Raw genomic sequence first — 25,785 nt, 5'->3', positions numbered from 1 at the left:
TTGACTGTTCTGTTTGCGCTTTGTTCTGAGCTCCTTGAAAGTAGTATTCACATATGCCACTTCAGTTGGTTGGCTGCACTATATACGAATGCCTCTCGAATAGGTTGAGTTCCCTAGTTGCGTATGCCTGTTGAGTTGGTTGAATGCAGTATGTACGTATGCCTGTGACTTGGTTGAATGCAGCATGTACGTACGCCTGTGAGCTGGTTGAATGCACCTGCTGCGCTCGCTGGCCGCCGCGTGCAGCTGTGCGCTGGCGGCGGGTGGGTACCCGCGCCGCTGCCCCAGCTGCTGCTGCTGCTGCGGCCGCCGCACACTTCAGCTCGCCAGTGACGCGGCGCGTGCCTTCTGCCACAGGTGTGCGGCTCCCAGCCACAGCCACAGCCACAGCCACAGCCACAGCCTGAGCGACGGCCGCCATGGCGCCGCCGCTGCCCTGCTGACACGCGCCGCAGCGCAGACGCCGGCCCGGCCGCCTGTAGGTGAGTGTCGCCTACAAGACGCTCTGCAGCCTACCTCCCAGCTGTGTCACTGCCAGCAGCCGCGCACGGTGCGTACGTAGACGTAGCTACTGTGTACTAGGGCTGCTTCAACTGTCACCTCGAAAACGTCCAACTGCCGTCACGGAACTTGGTGTTAATTTTCTTCTACATATCACCCTAAAGGGTGAAAAGTATTTAAACCGACAATCTCTGGGAGGTTGTAGGGGACATTAAAACAAATATTTTTCCCTAAAGTAATTTTTTTCCTATGATGAGTATTTAAACTGCTAGAGGAAGATTTCTCTCGCGCCAAATTAATTAAACCAACAAACACTTTTCCATTTTTTTATGACAACAACTAGGTAGCAGATACGGCCCAATTAAACAGTCCCCAACAACACCGACCCACACATTAACGAAGAACCGCACTTGACGAGCGCTAGTAACTGTGGGATGTGGGTTATCCTCACTCCAAACATGCGAATTGTGCATGTTGAAGACACCATCACCCCCGGTAAACAACACAGAGGATGGAAATGTAGGATGCATTTCACAGTGTCCCAGGTACCACTACGAAATCTGTGCTCTGGGTGGATAATCAACTATTTCCAGGTTGTGGACACGCTGTAAGTGAAATGGACGTAACAATTGGTCTCGAAGGAATGTTCTTACATACGTTCTGATTCGTCCTCATGTTACGTGCAATTGCGCGACTGCTGATTGAAGGATGCCGCTCCACATGGTGCAAGACAGCTTCCTCAAATTGCAGCGTTTTTACCGTGCGACGGCGTCCCTGTCCAGGTAATCTGCTAAATGACCCGGTCTCATGCAGACGTTCGTACACAGCACCAAAGGTCGTATGATGCGGTATACGGCGATTGGGATATTGTTGTTGATAGTAACTGCTACCAGTGTTTGTTCCGCTATCACATAGTCATACAATACAGGATCCTTCTTTCTATGTATTGGGATATTGTTGTTGATAAACCCGCTGTGCAGCTCGTCCGTTGTGGTGCGCTACGTAGTACGCACCAACCATATCAGTGTACTCACTCCAGGTGTATCGCTCCATTAGTTAACAGAGACAATGCACTACTGCACTGGTGGACAGCAGTTGCCTACAACTGAAGATCGTAATACGCCCTCTAACACCTGAAGATCGTAATACGGCCTCTATCAACTGAAGAGCGTAATATGGCCTCCACCGGTATGAATAATCCTCATAGGAAAAAATGGCATTAGGGAAAAATATTTGTTTTGATGTCCCCTACAACCTCCCGAGTTTGTCGGTTTAAATACTTTTCACATCTCGTGAAAAGTGAATACTCTGTTATACCAACTGTCAATGAAAGAAAAAACACCGTCAGAACTGGCCTTGAAGGCCCAACGATACACGCGTTTTCCCGACGACTGATGACTTGCAGCGGACCCTGATCGTACGAGTCTGCATTTTGGCTTTCAGGAAACGTTCCACATAGAAAATCACCTCGTCCTCATTCTTGAAACGCCTGCCACGCAATGGTTTCTCCTTCCGAGTAATGAGGAAGATGCCTCTGGGTGATGTGTCTGGAGAGTACGGGGGTTAGGCATTATTTGGCGCAAGTAGGTATTCCGCAGTTTCCATAAAACGCGTAAGGTCAGTGCCGGTCTGTTTACCTTGGAGGAAGACGTGGCACGTTTCCTTCCTCATTCATCCACAGTCCCAGCTTGTTCGCACTCTCATATAATCTCCTTGTCGAGAGGACATTAAACCCTGCTCTTCTTTCCTTCCTTTTACGTGAAGCGCCAAATTACTTCTATATCATTTTTATTATCAGCGGCGTGTTAGTCACTTTGTAACTGCAAAAATCGCAAATTTCTCCTCAAACACGCATTGGACACAATTTACCCTCCAAGTTATAACGCCCTTCCTATTTCAGAATCAGTTCGATATATCTAAACGAGGTTTTCAGCAAAATGGTTACACACAAAGGGGCCAGTATTTTGCTAGAAGGGTTCAAGCTCAACTATAGGATTTGTAAGGAGACTATGCATCTCTAACGGCAGTTCGTATCTCGGGAAAAGGGTAATACTCTGTTATACCAACTATCAATGAAAGAAAAAACACCGTCCGAACAGGCCTTGAACGCCCAACGGCACCGACCGGCCACCGTGTCATCCTCAGACATGAGGCATCAGCGGATGCAGATACGGAAGGGCGTATGGGCAGCACACCGCTCTCCCGGCCGTTGTCAATTTTCGTGACCCGTGTCGTTCCTTCTCAATTCAGTAGCTCCTAAATTGGTCTCACAAGTGCTGAGTGCAGCCCGCTTGCCAACGGCACTCGCCAGATCTGGACGGAGACGCATCCAAGTGCTAGCCAAGCCCGACAGCGCTTAACTTCGGTGATGTGACGGGAACTGCTGTTAGCACTAAGGCAACACCGTTTTCAACTCTCAATGAAAGTTTTCTCAAATAAATAAAATACATGAAAAAATAGAACTTGTACTGACGTGAAATCGATGTCTGTTGATGGACTCTGCGGCTGATCCCGGCGGAGGTTCGAGTGCTCCCTCGGGCATGGGTGTGTGTGTTTGTCCTTAGGATAACCTTAGGGGCTGATGACCTCAGCAGTTAAGTCCCATAAGATTTCACACACATTTAAACATTTTTTTCGATCTCTGTTGACACAGCGATGTTTGAGCTCCACTTTTACATTTACATTTACATTTATACTCCGCAAGCCACCCAACGGTGTGTGGCGGAGGGCACTTTACGTGCCACTGTCATTACCTCCCTTTCCTGTTCCAGTCGCGTATGGTTCGCGGGAAGAACGACTGTCTGAAAGCCTCCGTGCGCGCTCTAATCTCTCTAATTTTACATTCGTGATCTCCTCGGGAGGTATAAGTAGGGGGAAGCAATATATTCGATACCTCATCCAGAAACGCACCCTCTCGAAACCTGGCGAGCAAGCTACACCGCGATGCAGAGCGCCTCTCTTGCAGAGTCTGCCACTTGAGTTTATTAAACATCTCCGTAACGCTATCACGGTTACCAAATAACCTTGTAACGAAACGCGCCGCTCTTCTTTGGATCTTCTCTATCTCCTCCGTCAAACCGATCTGGTACGGATCCCACACTGATGAGCAATATTCAAGTATAGGTCGAACGAGTGTTTTGTAAGCCACCTCCTTTGTTGATGGACAACATTTTCTAAGGACTCTCCCAATGAATCTGAAACAGGCACCCGCCTTACCAACAATTAAATTTATATGATAATTCCACTTCAAATCGTTCCGTACGCATACTCCCAGATATTTTACAGAAGTAACTGCTACCAGTGTTTGCTCAACTATCATATAATCATACAATAAAGGATCCTTCTTTATATGTATTCGCAATACATTACATTTGTCTATGTTTAGGGTCAGTTGCCAGTCCCTGCACCAAGTGCCTATCCGCTGCAGATCTTCCTGCATTTCGCTGCAATTTTCTAATGCTGCAACTTCTCTGTATACTACAGCATCATCCGCGAAAAGCCGCATGGAACTTCCGACACTATCTACTAGGTCATTTATATATACTGTGAAAAGCAATAGTCCCATAACACTCCCCTGTGGCACGCCAGAGGTTACTTTAACGTCTGTAGACGTCTCTCCATTGATAACAACATGCTGTGTTCTGTTTGCTAAAAACTCTTCAATCCAGCCACACAGCTGGTCTGATATTCCGTAGGCTCTTACTTTGCTTATCAGGCGACAGTGCGGAACTGTATCGAACGCCTTCCGGAAGTCAAGAAAAATAGCATCTACCTGGGAGCCTGTATTTAATATTTTCTGGGTCTCATGAACAAATAAAGCGAGTTGGGTCTCACACGATCGCTGTTTCCGGAATCCATGTTGATTCCTACATAGTAGATTCTGGGTTTCCAAAAACGACATGATACTCGAGCAAAAAACATGTTCTAAAATTCTACAACAGATCGACGTCAACACAGCCTAACAACATTGAAGTTAAGCTACCTAACAAACTTCAGCTCCAGTTTAGCACAGATGCTTTTCTCCGAGAGGTTTCACGGTAATAATTTAGACATTTTGCGATAGTCTCCCTTTCGCGAGATATCAAGTAAAATAATCATTCCATTGAGAAAACTAACTAGAAATTACACGTCTGTAGGCGAAAATGTTTCCATTACAAAATTACACGGTCCAGTCACACCAGCGTGACCACCACCTATGTTCGACGTCAACGTGCAAATTGCACTCACAGATGGCAGGTGGCGGCAGTGCCATTGCAGTGTATATAAAAAGTGTTCGGAGGTCGCCGAAAGCAGTGCAGACATTGTCGTAGTGCGGAAACGCAGCGATTTATCTCTTGTCAATACGGGACGATCATTTGCTTATGGGCCAAGGCTGGAAGCATTTCCGAATCTGTTAAATTTGTTACCTGTTCGCATGCTGCCGTGGTTATAATACACTGTGCATGACAAAATGGCGCTATCCAAAACCAGCGCCGAGGCAACCGTGGTCCATCACGGGCCGTAGGTGACTGGGGTGAATGAGATGTCGACGGGTGAATAGATGTGTAACTGTCGAGCAACTCGCTGCCCAGATGAACCAAGGGGCTACCAACAGTCCCTCCTCGACGACTGTTCAGCGAACGTCGCTGCTCGTCGGCCTCTGCAACAGCCGCCTGCTTCATTCACCCGTGTTGACAGCTGTTTGTCTGCGATCTGTACGCCAATATCGCAATTGGAAGTCAACTTAGTGGCGACATTGTGCTCCTTCAAATAATCACGTACTATGTTCCTTCGATCAGATGGCCTTTGCCGTGTACGGCCCTGCAACAATCGTCGGGACGGTGCAGGCCGGAGGAGGGAACGTTATGGCCTGCGGAATGATTTGGCGGCATTCCCTGGGTTTCTTCGAGCCGCAATAAATAAATAAAGAATAAATAAAAATATGTCCTGGGTCAGCTCATCATTCTGGAAGGCACGCTGGAGCAAGACAAGTATGAGGACAATGTGCACTACTCTTGCAGTTTGTTTGTCGTCAGTACGATGGCCTCTACCAACAGGACAATGCAAGTGTCACGCAGCTGGCAGTGTGCGTGCGTGGCTCGAAAGAGCGAGGTCAGTTTACCGCACTCCCCTGCCCACCGGACCCACGGATTTAGACCCAGTCCAGAGTGGCTGACTCCTCCCTTTTTTCCTTGCGGTCAGCCAGCCACTTCCATCTGCTATATTGTTTTAGCTCCCTCTACCATTTTCTTCCTGTGTTGTCCATGATTTACTGCTGACGTCCTGCTTCATCCCACGCTTCGGTGTGGGTGAGCACATTTTTTCAATGATTGTTCCCCGTGTTTTATGTTCCGTTTTATGTAACTGTTTTGAGTTTTTTTTTCTTGACACCCGTCTCACTGTGTTACTGTACGGGCGCTGAAGACCTTGCTGTCGTGCGCCCACAAAACCCCTCTACTACTACTACTACTAAACCCAATGGAGACTATGTGGTACAATGGATCCTCAACCGCGACACGGAGTAAAACTTGCCACCCCGCTGCAGCCGGCACAGCTGCGGTGCCTTCCAGGACCTCACTGCCTCCCTTCCTGCTCGTCGGCGGTGTAAAACGTGGTTACTCAGGCTTTTGACATGTGGTCCCATTAATGTGACTGGGCAGTGTATAGGAATTACTACTTTGCTTACAAGGGAACCTTCCCACCGCACCCACCTCAGATTTAGCTATAAGTTGGCACAGGGATAGGCCTTGAAAAACTGAACACAGATCACTCGAGAAAACAGGAAGAAGTTGTGTGGAACTATGAAAAAAATAAGCAAAATATACAAACTGAGTAGTCCATGCGCAAGGTAGGCAACATCAAGGAGAATGTGAGATTACGAGCGCCGTGGTCCCGTGGTTAGAGCGAGCAGCTGCGGAACGAGAGGTCCTTGGTTCAAGTCTTCCCTCGAGTGAAAAGTTTAACTTTCTATTTTCAGAGAATTATCAAAGTTCAGGCACTCACAGATAATCAACTTCACTCTCCAAAATTCCAGGACGTGTTCAGATTTGCTTCGACTTATGCAGGATTTGACGGTCTACACACGGAAACATTTGAAAACTTAAAAAAAACATATGTTTTGACAGAGCACAGGGAAAACCGTGCGACTGTGAAACTGTTGCATTCATTTGTTGCAGTTTATGTGACAAACTCTTATGTTTTCATCACTTTTTTGGGAGTGATTATCACATCCACAAGAAAACCTAAATCGGGCAAGGTAGAAGAATCTTTTTACCCATTCGCCAAGTGTACAAGTTAGGTGGGTCGACAACATATTCCTGTCATGTGATGCACATGCCGTCACCATTGTCGTATAGAATATATCAGACGTGTTTTCCTGTGGAGGAATCGGTTGACCTATGACTTTGCGATCAAATGTTTTCGGTTCCTATTGGAGAGGCACGTCCTTTCGTCTAGTAATCGCACGGTTTTGCGGTGCGGTCGCAAAACACAGACACTAAACTTATTACAATGAACAGAGACGTCAATGAATGAACGGACAGATAGTAACTTTGCGAAAATAAAGAAAGCTAAATTTTCACTCAAGGGAAGACTCGAACCAAGGACCTCTCGTTCCGCAACTGCTCACTCTAACCAAATGACCACGGCGCTCCTCAGCTCACATTATCCTTGGTGTTGTCTATCTTGCACATGGCCTACTCAGTTTGTATATTTTGCTTATTTTTTCATAGTTCCACACAACTTCTTCCGGTTTTCTCGATTGATCTGTGTTCAGTTTTTCAAGGCCTATCCACTGTGTCAATTTATAACTAAATCTGAGGGGGGTGCGTTGGGGAGGTTCCCTTGGTAGTATCATTTTCTGAAATGGACGTTTAGATATCTCGAACGGAGAATGAATTTTATTTGTTGTATGAAGCATTTGTATGCGGTACATTCGAAGAAGAACTAAAACTGACATACCCCTAAAGGACAACGTGATGAGAACGGCGCTGGAAGCCCCGGTGAGGGGGGAATGCGTGTGTGGCTGACACCCCGCGGCGTACGGCGTGTGTGTCCGTAGAAAGTGGGGCCGTGTGGCAACGCGGCGGAGGCGGAGGACTCGCATCTCGTGCCGTGAGTGCGGAGTTCTCCCTACCTTCACTGCCTGCCGCTCACATCCCACCACCTCAAAAGTTCCCATCACACTCTCACTACTACTGCTGATGGTGGTCTTTCTTCTTAACTCTGTCGCACTTCCGTATAGAATTCTTTCGTCTCCTGAAAGCTACTCATTGTCGAAGCAGCCATTTCACACGAACAATTGCTACTGTTTTGATCTCTGCATAATTCTTGAACTTTGTTTGTCTCCTGGTGTCCCCCAATGCAAATTTTTCTTGGGAGATCTCTAGACCTTTACCCGAATATCTTGCCTTTAAACAGATTAATCTGTAAGACGTTGTGTCTAAAAATGTAGCCTATACCTTTCACCTTCCTTCACTCTATTTTTCGTTTTAGAATTCCACTCTCCTTCCCTTCCCGTAGAGCTTTTTTATTTCCATCCAAAACAAGAAGCACTACCTTGTCGGGATATTGTGCACATTTTTCTCAGTAATAACTTATGTCCTCACATTCTGAACGAGATCGATATATTACTGTCGGAGAATCAAACAATTACCTCCATAGCCATGGAAAATGTCTCCAGCAGCAAAAGGTGAAATCTCACGCAGGAAAACTTGCCTTAGCTTTCAACCTACATGTAGCAATAAACAGGTCCCTGAAAAACAAAAAAATGTTCAAATGTGTGTGAAATCTTATGGGACTTAATTGCTAAGGTCATCAGTCCCTAAGCTTACACACTACTTAACCTAAATTATCCTAAGGAGAAACAAACACACCCATGCCCGAGGGAGGACTCGAACCTCCGCCGGGACCAGCCGCACAGTCCATGACTGCAGCGCCCGAGACCGCTCGGCTAATCCCGCGCGGCGCCTGGAAAACAAAACAAGGAGAGAGAGACGGCTCACATTTTGCAAGACCGTGACTTTCAACATTACAGGAAAGTGAATCGCGAGTCATAAATAAAAAAGCAAGAGACTAAAATTGGGGCAACAGAAATTAAATTTCTCAGAATGGAGAAAAGATGTAGCAGATTGGACAGAATTAGAAATTACGACATTACGAAGAAACTTAGAGTCTACTGACTTGTCTGCACGAACCAATTAAAGCAGAATAAAATGTACATATTAGCAGTCGGAACAGTCGAAGCTCGTCTTGCAAACATCTTAACATAAATACATTATGGAAGGAGAAGACTGCCGGCCGAAGTGGCCGTGCGGTTAAAGGCGCTGCAGTCTGGAACCGCAGGACCGCTACGGTCGCAGGTTCGAATCCTGCCTCGGGCATGGATGTTTGTGAAGTCCTTAGGTTAGTTAGGTTTAACTAGTTCTAAGTTCTAGGGGACTAATGACCTCAGCAGTTGAGTCCCATAGTGCTCAGAGCCATTTTTTGAAGGAGAAGACTGGTAAAACGACGTCTCTAGAAAATGGCAAGTGCCTAACAATTATTTAAGTGCAGAAAAAGAAGAAAAACGAGGAAGAGGAGTTTCTAACTCAATGCACTTTGTCCTACGTTTTCTAAGAATTCATTTTTATAACATGTTTGATTGCATTAGCAGTGGTATGATGATTAGAGTGTGTCCTATCTGGTGAACAAATGTTCCAACAATTCCTATTCCGCATTCATAATTTTCCAATTGCCACAACACGTTTTCGGGCAGATTCACTGTCTTAATTAAAGAGGTTTCCTTTTCTTTCTCAATACAGATCCCGTGTCAAGTATTTTTAACCCTGTTGGCTCACAAAATACAGTGTAGGGCCGGTCGTATGTTGTTTTCATCTTTGCAGGGTAACCAATGCCAAGAATCCGTTTTGTACAAAACACTGGTCTCAATTTCTCCAGTAAATGAGATGTGCTTGGTCTTTTTTCTGTTGCCTCTGCCAGAAACTTTGACTGCCATTGCGTTTATATCGTTACGTGGCAGTCCCTAGTTTCGTTCCCAGAAACACGCTGGCTTATCGTATCCGTTATATTATTTTGTAAACGGTTCAGCCATAGCTGAAAACATTCTTTTGTTCACCCGTTGGTAAATACGACACCAATTTCGCCCATAGCGTTTTCATAGTTAACTCTTTTCACTAAATGCACCGTACTCTTTCTTATGATCTGCCTATAGCGTAAGATGTTTCATATTCTTGTCGTCACGGTTCCCACAGTAATATACAGTGAAACTTGAAATTTTGTGAGAAAATTGTCGTCTGGACGGGTGGTCTTCTAAAAGGGCGGTCAAGGTAAAATGTGATGCTGAACGTAATCATTTAAACATAATCAATGACAACAACTGCTACAATGAAGAACAAGCTCTTGTAACGTATTAATAACCGTAATAATAATACAGTACCTACCTAATCTTTTACGTAGTAACATACGCGGAAATTGGCACCTGCACAAACTTTTTCATATGTTTGTTTAAAATCACATTCTCACATTCCTTTTCCACCGCAGAAAGTACATCACTTTCTGGCTGGATAATTCAGAGGCAAGGGACTTGTGTCTAGCAATACTATGTAAGGCAGCACCCAATGTGTTTACTTCTACAGAAATTGCGCCTTTGTCACTATCGCTGGTTTAGTTGTAACTGCACTGAGGATCTCGTTTCATTTCCGCAACGACATCTTCTCAGTTATCATCCTATTGAAGCATTCAGTTTCTTCGTTCAGTGTAGACATGTGCAATTCAACACTGGCAGCATCTCAGAGGTGACTGAGTACGTTTATTGATTCATCGCCACCATCTTCTTCTCCAGCGTCCACATTTTGTGAAGACTGAAAACCAGAATTAATGAAGCAGTTTCGAATGGTTTCGTTCTTCGCTTCATTCCGCGCACTTTAAATCCAGCTGTAGCGTTGAAACGTCCCCTTAGAACAATTTATACAGGACTGTGCTTAAACTGGCACACAATATTTTGTTAGCGCAACGCAATCTGACTTTCAATAATCCCTACAAAAGAATGGGCCCTGACTAACATTAAACTATACCTTTCACAAATCACTTACCTCACAAAAATCTTCGCTACTCAAGCTACTGCAATACAGCGAGCGCCACTACTGCCAGTTAAATAAAAGATTCAAACTACTGAAGGGATAGGGATAGTTAGCAAATGAAAGATTTTAATAGAGAACAAACAATGTATTTACCTTGATATCATCATATATAAATATAGCAGTTCATGACAAATTACAAAACTCCGCCATCTCTCTCCCCACATCCACCACTGCTGGCGGCTCACCTCCAACTGCGCAACGCGACGCGCTGCTCACATCCAGCTGCCTCTGCCCAACACTACAATGGCAGACAACAATGCAAACTAGACACAGACTGCACACAGCACAGCCAGTGATTTTCATACAGAGCGCTACGTGGCGTTACCAATAAAAAACCTAAACAGCCTGCTTACATAGCCCCCATGCTCCCCACAAAAAATTTTACAAATTGGATTGGGCAGTGGCCAATACAGATTTGAAAAAATTTTCATAATTACAATAACCAAGAAATCAAATGCACACACTTATTCATACGCTGTTGGTCAAAAGCTAAAATTTTCTCACAGTCCATAAAGACAGTCCTAATCGTTCATCACAGTAAAATAGCAGTGTTTTTCTCAAAGTCTGAGCAGTAAAAGAAAATGCACACAGAAGTAGTGGATTTCCATGCTGTCTTGAAGAAGTAGTGTTGTCCTTCCAATGGAAAGACAGTGCTGACTCTTGACATGCAGACAAGTAATGGGCCACAACAGAGCAAACCCACAGCAGAGTCAGTCGAAATTTTGAAGAGTATTGGTAGGTAGGTCATCACAGAGCAGACCCACTGTAGTCCTGGTAGAGATTACGGTACTGGTGGGCCACCAGAAGCGCAGACCCACTGTAGTCCTTGTAGAAATAATGGTACTGGTGAGTCAGCAAAGGTGTAGACCCACTGTAGTCCTTGTAGAGACGGCCAGCAGCCATCTGTTGCAAATGTGCAGGTGCACAATCACCATCGAAGAGTCTTGCAGAGAATATAGCAAGTCCATAAACCACAACTTGTGCACTCACAAAGTTTCTGGAATTGTCCTTAGAACCAGCAATGCTGTTATCCAGTCCCTTGCTGAATCATTAACACACGTGCAAACACTATCAGTCCCTACTTCTCACATATTGTCCATATACTATGACCAACGGAAATGTGTGCAGTGAAATGTAACTAACAAGTTAATAATATGATGAACTGGTGACAATTACAATTTTATAACATAAGAATACAATTACAAAGGTACAAAATACATCGTTAAAGAACATAACAATACAGATAACATTTGTAGTACAGGCTTTACAAAAGAATCGAACTAACATATACATCAGTGGAATTATGACATCAGTACATACATAAAAGATCACAATAACTTTTGAAACATCAACTTCACACATGAGCATTAAACAGAACAGAATTAATAATGTCTTTACAAAGTAAATAGCATATTATTAATGCCAATTATATTCGAGGATAACAGTATTCCTCATCATAGTGAATGTAGTTTAATATTAAAAGAAGAAAAAATTCTATGAAACTACACAGAGACAGGAAGAAAACAAATACACAAGGGTACACAAACACAGCGTCACCTACAGTTGCAGTCTTAGCTAGGTATTACACGGATGTGGTGTTGTACATTTTCGCAGCGAGGAAACGCAGAAGCTTCTAATTTAATTTAAAAGACTGAATCGCTTCTTGGTCAAGAGGCTGAAACACGATTTTGTGTGCCCACGAAAAAATTTTACTTCCACATTTGATAACTTTTCGCTGTATTGATAACTTTTCGCTGTAATGACTTGGTGCATTATCGACGGGAAATAGGATTTAACGTTTCTGAATGCTCATTTTTTAATTTAAGTTATTTAGCCAAGAACGAAAAAGTCACACGTCTTGCATGCATTTTTATTTGCATGCCAAGAGACACTAAGCAAGAAAAAATGTCATTGTTTTTTAAACACCGTTTTGCTACATATATCACTAGTGGTTCTTCTTTTCCACATCACAAGTTAGCACAAAGACCTATCTTTAATCTTTGTTTCGTCATTTTGCCGCCTTTGCACTGATCACCCGTCACAGTTAGTGTTTTGTCTGGAATAGTTTTAAAAAATAGACCAGTTTCATCCATGTTGTAAATCTCACTGTCACAATAGCCACTTGTAATTACACTAAGTCACGACTTCCAGTGGGATACAACACCTTGATTAACTTCTGCTCTTTCTTCACAGACAGCTCGGAAAACAATACTGTGTCGAATACGAAATCGGTCGAACCAGCCGCTGCTTGCACTGATATTAGAATTCCAAGATCAGAAGCAAGTTTAAGAGCTTTTTCTTGTGGCATTGGTTCACTAGTAGATAACCTTTGGCAAGCGCTCTGTTAAACCACTCTAAAACAGTATCATTAACGTCTTCAAACGGTTGCCACCGTCTTGTCTTTCAATTTTTGTTGACGTTTCCTTCCCATTCCTTAACACACCTGCCGCGATTTGCAATTGTACTCTGTATTTGACTTTTTCCAGAGGTAAACCCACTCGCTCACTGATGCTAAGATTTTCCTTTTTCGCTCTTTGTAATAACAGAAATTCTAGTGAAAGAACAAGTTTTCTTTTGTTTGAAGTAGCCATGACTGTTCACTACAGCGGAAAAATCAGATCTATTTGCTGTTAGACGTACAAATGACAATGAGATTTTAGAGATTTTTGCGTTACATTGTCAGCGAGAAACTCTACAGTTATACGGTATTGTAATTCCGTCTTCTTTGATTGTTTGTGGTCGTCTTAAAGGGCAGACATGTTAGTTAAAGAGTGGACGTTGGTCGCAAAAAGAGTGGTCATCTTAAAGGGGAGAAAGATGCATTGTGGTCTTACGAAAGTTTATTTCCGTTCCTTAAAAATATGATTGTTTAGATAGGGGATCAGCTGAAAGGAATGGCCTCCTCGAGAGATTTCGCTGTAATTCGCTATTTTTCGATGTTTTCAAGTGCGCAGATGGTCTTGAAAGAGCACGTTGAATTGAGCTGCCTACTTCGTAACTGTTGGACTCTTTATAAACCTTTATTGAATTGCTATTGGCTGTAAGCTGTCAAAACGAAGTGTTTTATAACGGTATGGTATTTCAGGTTAAGTACTTGAACAAAACCTACACCTCAGGCAAGCAAATAAAGTATTCTGCAGATGAAGATTTTTGGCGCGTTATTACGCAAGCTGTAACAATATTTAAAAAGTCACTTTTTCATTGTTTCGATCCCGGACTGAAATGTTTTTGCTTGCTCTCGTGCTAGAGATTAACCTTTCTTCCACCACCAGAACTGCCTATCGCAACGTCAACTCTCACTGCTCTAGTACTTGCGTGAATCGTTGATATGAATACGAAACGTGGATTTGTGGAAGAACGGAACCAAATCCCTGCACAATATTAACTAAATTGATGCGTTGTTCTAGAAAATTTCCGCGTGCGTTTTAGGCGGCTTTTCACGCATTCTCTACTTTCTTCTCAGGTACATTAACATCGTAATCAGGAAAATAAACAGACCTCACACGGTTGTTTGACACTGCACACATTTTCCATGACTATATTGACACAATTACAAATATTTTCAGCCGATTCTACGATGAATGAGCGCGTGTCAGCTATGGTTACGGCTACTGCATACCAAGTGAGCAGTCACCCTGTCGCGGGGAGACGGATATTGTCACTGTGCAGTATGGTGGTTCATTGTTCACTTGCACTTCTGCAAGGGTTTCTCCTCTTATGTAATTCCCTGAAAGTTCAGTGTACACTCTTAATCTTTAATGAGAGCATTATCTCGTAAGAAATATTACCCCGAGCGCGTTGCTGTTGGCCTCGTTCTCGAATGAGGTCACGTTTAGACTCGCCTAGAAGGAACTTGATTTACATTTGTGATTGTTTCCGAACACAATTCTGGCGTAAGGTCAATTAACTATTTTAACCGTAGACAAACTGCATTAACTAAGATCACGATCGACTTTAGGTCAGCTTGAGAACAGTCATTTCGTTTTTAGAACATGCAGTAATTACAGTGCTCTTCCATAGTGCCTGCAGTAAAGAGGAGACTTTGCCATTTGATATTTGTTTCGAGTAAGGAAAAGCTGTTCGTTCAACTTTTTCCTCAGTTTATTTGCATTATTTTAGACTCCTTCAGGACGAAGCTGAACTAATGTCATGGACTGTCATGTTTTAGCAGGGAATGTAATAAATAACATCAATTAGATGGTTTTTGTACTTGGTCACCCTACTTTACAATACAGGGTGATTCAAAAAGCATACCACAACTTTAGGAATTTAAAACTCTGCAACGACAAAAGGCAGAGCTAAGCACTATCTGTCGGCGAGTTAAGGGAGCTATAAAGTTTGATTTAGTTGTACATTTGTTCGCTTGAGGCGCTGTTGACTAGGCGTCAGCGTCAGTTGATGCTAAGATGGCGACCGCTCAACAGAAAGCTTTTTGTGTTATTGAGTACGGCAGAAGTGAATCGACGACAGTTGTTCAGCGTGCACTTCGAACGAAGTATGGTGTTAAACCTCCTGATAGGTGGTGTATTAAACGTTGGTATAAACAGTTTACAGAGAATGGGTGTTTGTGCAAAGGGAAAAGTTCTGGACGGCCGAGAACGAGTGATGAAAATGTAGCACGCATCCAGCAAGCATTTGTTAGCAGCCCATGAAAATCGACTCGCAGAGCTAGCAGAGAGCTGCAAATTCCACAATCAACTGTATGGAGAGTCCTACGAAAAAGGTTAGTTATGAAACCTGAACGTCAACTACCCGAGGCGATGGATCGGCCGCCAGGCAGCCCGTGACAGAGCACTTCATCACTGGCCTCCAAGAAGCCCTGATCTTACCCCCTGCGATTTTTTCTTATGGGGGTATGTTAAGGATATGGTGTTTCGGCCACCTCTCCCAGCCACCATTGATGATTTGAAACGAGAAATAACAGCAGCTATCCAAACTGTTGCGCCTGATATGCTACAGAGAGTGTGGAACGAGTTGGAGTATCAGGTTGATATTGCTCGAGTGTCTGGAGGGGGCCATATTGAACATCTCTGAACTTGTTTTTGAGTGAAAAAAAAACCTTTTTAAATACTCTTTGTAATGATGTATAACAGAAGGTTATATTATGTTTCTTTCATTAAATACACATTTTTAAAGTTGTGGTATTCTTTTTGAATCACCCTGTATAATTCGTCATCTGTCCGAATTTTCCGGACGCTCTTCAGGAAAGAGATACAAGGACAAAATATGCGTTTGGCTTGTTGTATCAGACACGTCATGTTCTCATGTTGCAAGTGCTCGTATATTAGGCCATCCCTATTTGTTTGGGTATAATAGTCATATGGAAACAAGGTCCATATGTACAACGTAAAAGGCCGTCGCGGGGTGTCATTGCTATGGTCCGCCGTCGTCTCAGTAAGTGTAGGAAACACGTGCAGTGGTGTTTGTGACTGCAGACTTTCCTGGTGCAAACTATAGATGAAAAACTCTCGGGTTTCTAGCCGGGAGGGAGTGTTAAAATACCAAAGATGATGAGTGTGACAGCCCTCGAAGTGTCGCTGTATTTTAACAATGCTGCAAACACGAGAGGTTTTCATCTGCCAACGAAGTCGTCCTAGGTGAGAAAATCCGGTGCCACGGTATCAGTAGCTTCGCATTTAATAGTCAGGGTTGTAGGATGTCATAAGGGTTCGACAGATGGTGATCATTATTCTTCAGGCTAAACCACCACGCTTCTGTGATCAAGACACTGTCCCACTTTTTATGGGTCGACTCACGGTCAGCATGCTGCTCCTTTGTGTGAGGAGAATGCATTGGCGATCCGCCGAGTACACAGAGCCTCCTCTCGGAGCCAACAATACCCGGCGCGACGTGAGGTGCGTGAGCGAGGGGCCGTAGCGAGGTCTCCAGCACATCACGTGCTTTGCTGGTCGGGCGTCTTCGGTTATGAAGGCAGGAGTACGATGTAGCGCTAGGTTGTAGTCAGTGGCGTAACTAGGGTGGCTGGTCCCCGGGGCAGACTGCTACTATTCGCGCAGCCCAAGCTGACAACGCTCGAAGGCTGAGGTCAGTGACCCCTCCCATCAGCCATCGAGCAGAGTGTCAACTTGGGCTGCGCGAATAGTACTTTGCTCTCTCGCCCTCGTCGAGAACTACCCATATCTTGTTTAATTCTCCTCACTACTTTGGTTGTTCGTTCGTTTGTTGAGTTCGAGAGATTGAAATAAAGCGTACATTTTTCAATAATGCGTTTCGTGAGATGTAAATTCAAAACGTGAACTCACAGTCCAGTGTCGCAATGCTCACAACAATAACGCCGTTCTTTTGCATTGTTTCATTGCTGATCAATTCAAAGTAATAACAAATACAACAACAAGCGCAATATATGCTCAATACAATTTTGTTGCATTGACTCACTTGCCGTAACGAGAATGGCTCTATCTCATAGCCATATAGACTAGTGCACAAAATTAAAGCGACAAACCGCTATTTCTCCGTCCTGTGTCTAATTCACGATTTAACCATACAAACCGTCAACAGATGCCGTACGTAAGTCTGCAGGGTTTCGTAGCCGTTGTCACTGAAGTTAAAATCTTCTGGGTTATTAGGCCGCGTCATGTTTTTTCTAAAATGTTCGACGTTTTGAGATCCTGAGGAAGATCCCAGCAGTGGGGTCGAAACTCCGAACATTTTAGAAGAAATATGACGCGGCCTGATAACCCAGATGATTTTAACTTCAGATGCATTACGATCGTAGCCTGCACAGAAGACGGCATTTCAGTCGACGGGAAACCACGCCAAACATGACGTCAGAGCATCTGTCAAACGGAGTAGTTTTTGTCGGGTAGCCCCACATCCACAACTGCTGTGTACACAGTCACAGACGGTGCAGTATGGCACAGAGAAGACGCCTACCAGGCTCTCTGCGGTGGAGGTCAATGGGAAGAATCGAACAGGACAGTCGCAGGCTCATGTGATACAGTGGCTTAACGTGAATCATTCTCTTGTTTCTTGGATGTGGCGACAGTTTATAGAGAGCGAAGCTGTATCACGAAGACCAAGGCAGGGACCACCACGTAGCATCGGAAGGAGAGGACCGCTATTTTGCTCTAAGGGCGCGACGGTACATCTACATCTACATCCATACTCCGCACGCCACCTGACGGTGTGTGGCGGAGGGTACTTTGAGTACCTCTATCGGTTCTCCCTTCTATTCCAGTCTCGTATTGTTCGTGGAAAGAAAGATTGTCGGTATGCCTCTGTGTGGGCTCTAATCTGTCTGATTTTATCCTCATGGTCTCTTCGCGAGATATACGTAGGAGAGAACAATATACTGCTTGACTCCTCGAAACTTCTGACCTCACATTTTCCTTGATGTTGCCTATGTAGCCCATGGACTACTCAGTTTGTATATTTTGCTTATTTTTTCACAGTTCCACACAACTTCTTCCTGTTTTCTCAATTGATCTGTGTTCAGTTTATCAAGGCCTATCCACTGTGCCAACTTATAACTAAATCTGAGGGGGGTGCGATGGGGAGGTTCCCTTGTGAGTGTCTCTCTTGCAGAGTCTTCCACTGGAGTTTATCTATCATCTCCGTAACGCTTTCGCGATTACTAAATGATCCTGTAACGAAGCGCGCTGCTCTCCGTTGGATCTTCTCAATCTCTTCTATCGACCCTATCTGGTACAGATCCCATACCGGTGAGCAGTATTCAAGCAGTGGGCGAACAAGTGTACTGTAACCTACTTCCTTTGTTTTCGGATTGCATTTCCTTAGGATTCTTCCAATGAATCTCAGTGTGGCATATTCTTTACCGACGATCAACTTTATATGATCATTCCAATTTAAATCACTCCTAATGCCTACTCCCAGATAATTTATGGAATTAACTGCCTTAGTACGGCGCAGCAACCGGCATCTGATCTCGCAGCATCCATTGGACAGGTTGTATCGAGGCAGACGGTGTAGAGAAGGCTTCGAGAAAGTGACCTTATTGTCTGAGACCTGCTGTAGGTGTGCCCCTGACGCGTCTTCACAGAAGCGAACGTGTGGAGTGGAGCAGTCAACATTCCACCTGGACAGTCGAACAGTGGGGCAATGTTCTTTTCACAGATGAGTCTCGATTTGGTCTGGAGACTGGTTCTCGACGGATACGTATCTGGAGGGAATGTGGAACATGATTTCAAGACATGAACATCGTGGAGAGAGACCGATATCTAGGAGGATCGCTAATGGTGTGGGCAGGGATTATGTTGGTCACTCGAACATCTCTTCATGAAATTGTACTGGTGAATCGGAAAGGTTTAACTGGTGTCAGGTATCGTGGACCTCGAGGTCTTGGGACCTCGTGTGCGGTTGTTGCGACGTGCTGTGCGCCCAGATTTTGTACTAATGGACGATAATGCGCGACCTCAGAGCACGAGTGGCTGATGTTTTCTTGGAAACGGAAGATACTGCACGCATGGCATGACCTGCCCGCTCTTCAGATTTGAATACCATGGAGCACGTCTGGAGTGCACTAGGGAGACGGGCTGCATCACGTTAGCACCCACCAACCACTCTCCAAGACCTGCGAGCAGCTCCGCAGGAAGAATGGTCGTTATTGCCTTAACATGACATTGGTAACGTTATCCACAGCATGCTCCGTCGTTGTCAGGCCTGTATTGCTGCCAGAGGCGGTCACACCCCATAGTGAGCACATTAACCAGTTGTCGAAATGTGTTTGGAAATCTTTTTAAGTTAGAAAAGACGAAGAATATTTTCGTCTACAGTCATGCATATTGCAGTTATTTACGTTCCGTATTCTTTACATTGTTCCTACTTTGCTGTCACCTATTTATACTGTTCTGTCGCAAAATAAACATAACTTTACAAAATTTCTGTTTGTTCCTTTAATCTTGGACACCAGTGCACAAGACGCAAGCGTATCTGCACCAGGAAGAGGTAGTCTTATAAAACTGTGGCTGTCTAATCTGAATCTCAAGTATATATATGAGCCCCGCGTGTGATATCTCGGAGTTCGTTGTACGGATAAGATGTCATGAAGCCTCGGTACAGGTTAGTGCAAGTGCGCAGGAAAGGTGCACCTGTAATGTAGGGGTGGGCGGCAGAACAGGGGAAAAAAACGCTTTGTCACCCATTAACTTCTCATGGTCGGGGCTCACAATCACGTAGAACGTTTTAAGGACATCGTGTTCACCGTTGGGCGTAGAAATTACTTATTTCACTATTTCATTTTCAGCCTCTGGGCCATTTCACGACGTACAGGGCTTCACATTCGTCTGATGTTACTGCATATCTACAGCATAAAGTCCAATTTTTCACGATGAGATGTACACCTGTCGGAGGAGTTTAAAGTTAGACAAAAAAAATGTGCTGAAGCAAAATCTTTTGGAGTACCACTTGAAAATGGCCCAAAATTGAAATAGTGAAATAAATAATTTCTACAGTCTTCGTAACCCGTTTACAACGCATTCGGGAGGACGACGGTTCAAACCCGCGTGCTGCCATCCTGATTTAGATTTTCCGTAATTTCCCTAAACCGCTTCAGGCAAATGCCGATTTCCTTCCCCATCCTTTCCTAATCCGATGTAACCGATTACCTCGCTGTTTGGTCTCCTGTCCCCAAGCCAACGAACCAACCCGTTTACAGTCAAAAATCTCTCTCTCTGTCCACGAGAGTTATCTTGAGACTGATCCAGAGAGCCAGCATCACTTCGCTGTTGTCGGGATAGACATCGGCCTCGTACTTTCTTTCGTACCATTCCCCTTCTGGTTTTCCATCAAAGAGCAGATTGTGCAACCTTGTAAACAGAAGAGGGAACACACAAAATCTCCTGCTGCCCATCACAGCTTAGAAAAATCATCAACGGTTCACTTTGTCACTCTCCAGAATTGCGCTCTACTGTAGTTAGAACGCAGATGCTTGACCTTGAAAAACTGTTTATTATGAACAGAATCCACACTAAATACTCGTGATTTCTGAGCCGTCAACGCATCCCAGACATGTGCAATAATGTTCATGTCTGAGGAATTTGATGGCCAGCGGAAGTGTTTAATCTCAGAAGAGTGTTCCTGTAGCAATTCCGTACGTGTGGGGCGTCGCATTGTCCTTCTGGAATTGCCAAAGTCCGCCGGAATGCGCCGTCGACATGAGTGGGTGCAGGACATGATGGTTACGTACGTGTCACCTGTCAGAGTCGTATCTAGACTATCACTGCAACTGCACACACCCCACCCCACTACAGAGCCTTCACCAGCATGAACAGTCTCCTGCTAACATGCAGGGTCCAGGGATTCACGATGTTTTCTTTGTACCCGTACACATCCATTCGCTCGATGTAATTTGAAACGACACTCGTCTGATCAGGCACCACGTTTCCAGTTATTAACAGCCCAGTGTCGATGTTGACGGGCCCAGGCGAGACGTAAAGCTTTGTGTCGTGCAGTCATCAAGGGTACACGAGTGGGTCTTCGGCTCCGAAAGCCTATATCGACGATGGTTCGTTGAATGGTTCGCACACTCACACTTGTTGGCCCAGCATTGAAATCTGCAGCAATTTGCGGAAGGGTTGCACTTCTGTCACGTTGAATGATTCTCTTCAGTCGTCGTTGATGCCGTTCCTGCAGGATCTCTTTCAGGCAGCAGCGATGTCGGAGATTTGATGTTTTACCGGCTTCCTGATATTCGCGGTACACTCGTGAAATGGTCTTACGGGAAAGTCTCCACTTCATCGCTACCTCGGAGATGCTGTGTCCCATCGCTCGTGCGCTGACTGGAACATCACGTTCAAACTCACATCTTGATAGCCTGCCATTGTAGCAGCAGTAAGCGATCTGACAACTGCGCGCCGGGCGGTGTGGCCGAGCGGTTCTATTCTCTTCAGTCTGGAACCGCGCGACCGCTACGAATTTCAGTAGCGAATATGTGTTGCGACGGCGCAGTCAAGATGCCTAGTTCCGTGAAGAGCTATCTACATGACGTCCGTGGGTGAACACTACATATTATTCTTACTTCTCTCTTTCCCACCGTCAATATTTTGTTTTTAAGTAATGAGATACCCTAGGAAAAACTCCGTAAGACATTATCCAATGGAAACATGCAAAATATGTTCGGAGGCTGATATATTTGTTTCCAAGAGTAGCAATTATACGAAGAGCCGATCTGGCTGAACTTAATTCTTTGATAAGCTCAGTAATGTGCTTCTTCCAGTTCAAGTTTTCATCAATATGTACACTCTAAAATTTGGAGCATTCTGACTCAAGCTGACGAGCTACGTCAGTTATTAGTATGACCCTCTTTGTTGTACAGAACTGAATGTAGTGTGTTTCTTCAGAAGTTAGGGAGAGACCATTTTCAGGGAACCACTTAATAATTCTTTGAAAAATATCGCCGGCCGCGGTGGTCTAGCGGTTCTAGGCGCGCAGTCCGGAACCGCGCGACTGCTACGGTCGCAGGTTCGAATCCTGCCTCGGGCATGGATGTGTGTGATGTCCTTAGGTTAGTTAGGTTTAAGTAGTTCTAAGTTCTAGGGGACTGATGACCACAGATGTTAAGTCCCATAGTGCTCAGAGCCATTTTTTTAAAAAAAATATCATTCACCAGCCCTTTTGTTGCCTTCTCCGTAAAGGGATATATTATACTACTGGTATCACCTGCAAAAAGTACGACTTTTGCTTGTTAAAAGTCAAGTGGGAGGTCATTCACGTTTATAAAGAATAGGTATAGACCCAAAATTGGACTTGTGTGACTCCCTTTCTGAGTTTTCCCCCAGCCGCTAAAATTTTCTACCTTTCCGACGATGTCTGAGTCATTCAGCACAATCTTTTCATCTCGTTTGTTAAGTATGATTCGAAGCAGCTGTGAAAAAGACATCCATCCCATAAAACTTGAGCTTTTGCAAGAGAGTAGAATGATCTACTCAATCAAACGCCTTGGAAAGATCACAAAAAATACCAACAGGCGATATGTGATTATCTAAGGTTTGTACTGTTTGACGAGGGTATGTATAAATAGCACTCTCAGTTGAGTAACCCTTCTGGAATCGAAACTGTGATGTGCTAAGTAAATTGTTTCTAATCAAGTATGTAACTACTCACGAGTACATTACTTTCCCGAATATTTTGCAAAAAGATGACAGTAACGAAACTGGACGGCAATTAAGTCTGTCTTGTCACCTTTCTTATGAAATGGTTCAACAATTGCTTATTTTAACCTGTCCGGTAAGATTTGCTGTGCCATTGGTGCATTGCATGTATCACTAAGGACAGTACTTGTAGTACAGAATATTCTCGGACTTCTTGCCGCGTGGGTGTGTGTGATGTCCTTAGAGTAGTTTGGTTTAAGTAGTTCTAAGTTCTAGGGGACTGATGACCTCAGATGTTAAGTCCCATAGTGCTCAGAGCCATTTTTGAACAATTGCGCCAGGCACTTCTTGCTCGTAGAGGCGTTGCCGACCGCAGCACCGTATTCTGCCTGTTTACATATCTCTGTACTTCAATACGCATGCCTATACCAGTTTCTTTGGCGCTTCAGTGTAAATTTAACGATAACCGACATCCCTGAGGCAACTTCGGAACATTTTTTGTGAACAAACCGGACGTGCTCCAGAGCAGCGACGGCCTTCGACCCGCCCCCAGGAGCGCATAGACAGACACCCGCGGCCCTGTTCGCTCTGGCGATGCGCCATGCGTTGTCGCGCACTCTCGCGACATGTAACGTGAATGCTAATGCGCTAAAGCAGTGTGTTGTGTAAAGAACAACAAAAAGGAAAACGCACACACCGACTACCGAAGTCCGTAACAAACACCAGCACACCGGAACTTGCTCTCGTTTCTCCTTTACACAATTCATATGATGTATTAATCCCGCGGAAAATTATAAAATAGGGGTACACAATGTAATGGGCACTGGCAGAATGCTAGGTGAGTGGGACCTTCCGTTTCGATTACTGTGGCACGAAATGTGTTTAATCTTTGATACCAAGCACTGGGATGCTTGTGCACTGAGGGGTCGGTGAAGTACACGCAGCGTATGGTAGTCACGTAACTTGTCTGCCCTAACGAGGTGTATGAAGCACTGACACCATCATATCGACAAATGTTTCAGATGTAACGTGAAACGCCCCCTTAGAAAAATTAATGAATAACTGTGCTGATAAACCTCTTACATTATTTGCTTTTCAAACAGCTGAGCAAAACTGAACGTAGACATTTCGCTCTTTACCTATACTGATCAACACTAAACTGACACACAATATTTTTAGCGCAACGCAATCTGACTTTCAATAATCCCTACAAAAGAATGGCCCTGACTAACAACGACCTATACCTTCCATGAATCATTTACCTCACAAAAATCTTCGTTACTCGAACTACTGCAATACAGCGAGCGCCAATACTGCCAGCTAAATGAAAGATTCTAACTACTGAAGGCACTAACTACTGATAGGCATAGTTAACAAATGAAAGATTTTGATAGAGAACAAACAATGTATTTATCTTAATAGTGTTCAAAAGTCATAATATATATACCAGTTCATGACATCCAGTCTTACAAATTTTCTGTCTCTGATGAACACATATCCAGATCATCCGCTCTCAAAAGTCCCCCATCTCTCTCCCCACATCCACCACTGCTGGCGGCTCACCTCCAACTGCGCAACGCTACACGCTGTTAACAACGAACTGCCCAACGCTACAATAGCGACTATTGCAACAATGCCGACCAGCCTCAGACTGCACACAGCACAGCCAGTGATTTTCATACAGAACGCTACGTGGCGTTACCAACATAAAAACCTAAACAACCTACTTACAAACCGACACAGGCATTCGTGGTTAGCTATGATCAGTTGAATGCTGGAAGACGGGCGACGGTTACTAACTCCCGTCCGATTGGTTGGTATGAGATGCCGTGGTCGGACACGCAGGGAAGTAAACAACGCGCGGCGCCAGCAATAAGGTGGTGTCTGTTGTGTGTCCACGCGGATCTTTATCTCTCCCTCCCTCTCACTCTACGTCTCCATCTCTCCACGATCCTGAACCCTGCCGATTAGCTGCCTACGTCGAGGGGCAGCTAATAAACACTACGAAACTCAGCGCATGGTGCAACACAGCGCTATCCGCCTATGTTCAACAGCCTCCGGCCGTTGACAGAGACGTTCATCAAGCGTAGCAGGAACCACGGTCCAGCACAGGCCTGTGCCGAGCCCTCGTGCTTGTGGACTAGGCTCCTCGTTCCGTGTCAGGGCGGACGGTGTGCCCGTAAGCAGCAGATTTCCGGCGGGTGAAAGTGCGGCGGCGAATTCCGCGGATAGCGAGCGGCCGCACAGCCAACGCCCAGCAACCGCGAGGTGCGACCCGCCGCAGCACTCGACTCACTGCTACAGGTTCCCTCCTCTACCTGGCCTGCAGACGCTCGTCACATTATGGGAATTTTCTCACAGAATTGTCAGTGCGGTAAATTTTAACTTACGCGTTGGCACTAAAACTTTAGCCTGGCAACAGTTGTAAGCTGTCGGTAGCGGTCTCCCTAGGACAGTTAGCTCGCTTACACGAAGCACGTACCTCGATATGTTCGAGATTTGAATTTATCCACGAGTGCCAGAACATAGCCGGCCGCGGTGGTCTCGCGGTTCTAGGCACGCAGTTTGGAACCGTACGACTGCTACGGTCGCAGGTTCGAATCCTGCCTCGGGCATGGATGTGTGTGGTGTCCTTAGGTTAGTTAGGTTTAAGTAGTTCTAAGTTCTAGGGGACTGATGACCACAGCAGTTGAGTCCCATAGTGCTCCGAGCCATTTGAACCTTTTTTTTTTTTTTTTTTTTTGCTAGAACATGCTGAAAATTTAATTTTTCAACGGGACGGAGCAACCTCCGTGTCAGAGCATTTATCAACGAATAACTGCCTCAAAGTTCGATCGCCAGTAAGCAGAGTACAGATCTGGTATTGCACCATTGACCTCGTTTTGGTACGTTCTTTTTTTTTTTTTTTTTTGTTGTTAGGTGCCAAACTTTCCATCTTTGTGCTTCCCTTCCAACAGCTTTAGTGAAGTGCTACGCTACATAGCAATGCTCGTGAATGCACTAATTCCACACATATCTGCAGAACTGGTTTGACTATCGTTTATCGACTCTGTCTATCATCTAAATATCTGAATTGCGTTCGCTGCAGAGTACAGTGG

The 25,785-nt window shown here is 44.8% G+C and overlaps 1 protein-coding gene across 1 annotated transcript in view; it reads left to right on the top strand.

The window, feature by feature from the left end:
* Positions 1-357: 357 nt before the first annotated feature.
* LOC126480931 (uncharacterized) overlaps positions 358-25,785 on the top strand; it is a 222,548-nt gene continuing 197,120 nt past the window's right edge. The window contains exon 1 of the mRNA XM_050104344.1: positions 358-482. The gene's annotated coding sequence lies outside the window, so the exon portion shown is untranslated. The remainder of the gene's footprint in view (positions 483-25,785) is intronic.

This window comes from Schistocerca serialis, chromosome 5, assembly GCF_023864345.2.
Source record: "Schistocerca serialis cubense isolate TAMUIC-IGC-003099 chromosome 5, iqSchSeri2.2, whole genome shotgun sequence".
Taxonomy (NCBI): Eukaryota; Metazoa; Arthropoda; class Insecta; order Orthoptera; family Acrididae; genus Schistocerca; species Schistocerca serialis.
This window is presented reverse-complemented; position numbering and strand designations above follow the sequence as displayed.